Raw genomic sequence first — 384 nt, forward strand, 5'->3', positions numbered from 1 at the left:
TTTCGAATAAAAAAAAAATTTTGATTACAATTTAATTTTTTGTGTTATATTTTACAATTTCAAGTTCTATCGGGCTTAAAAAAACACCCTATACATAGTTACGGAAATTGTGTGTAGTGAGTTGGTGGAAGATACAGTGCAAAGTGTAAGTGATAAACAAGGAGTTGTGTAAATAGAACGCACAAGTAAAAATAAAAGTTTTTTGTTTGTAATTTCTCTTATTGATACTAATATTTCAATTTGACTGTGTACGTTTATCATTTTGTTTTGTCGGAAATTTATTTCTTAAGATGTCTTTTTATTTGTTTTGTTTTTGAGTTTACGAGGAATTGTTCGTAAACTGGCAGGGGGGAGTTATATTTACAGACTGTGTAATATAAATCT

The sequence above is a fragment of the Halyomorpha halys genome, unplaced genomic scaffold (genome assembly GCF_000696795.3).
Source record: "Halyomorpha halys isolate HHAL.00 unplaced genomic scaffold, Hhal_1.1 Scaffold66.1, whole genome shotgun sequence".
In the NCBI taxonomy this organism is placed as follows: domain Eukaryota; kingdom Metazoa; phylum Arthropoda; class Insecta; order Hemiptera; family Pentatomidae; genus Halyomorpha; species Halyomorpha halys.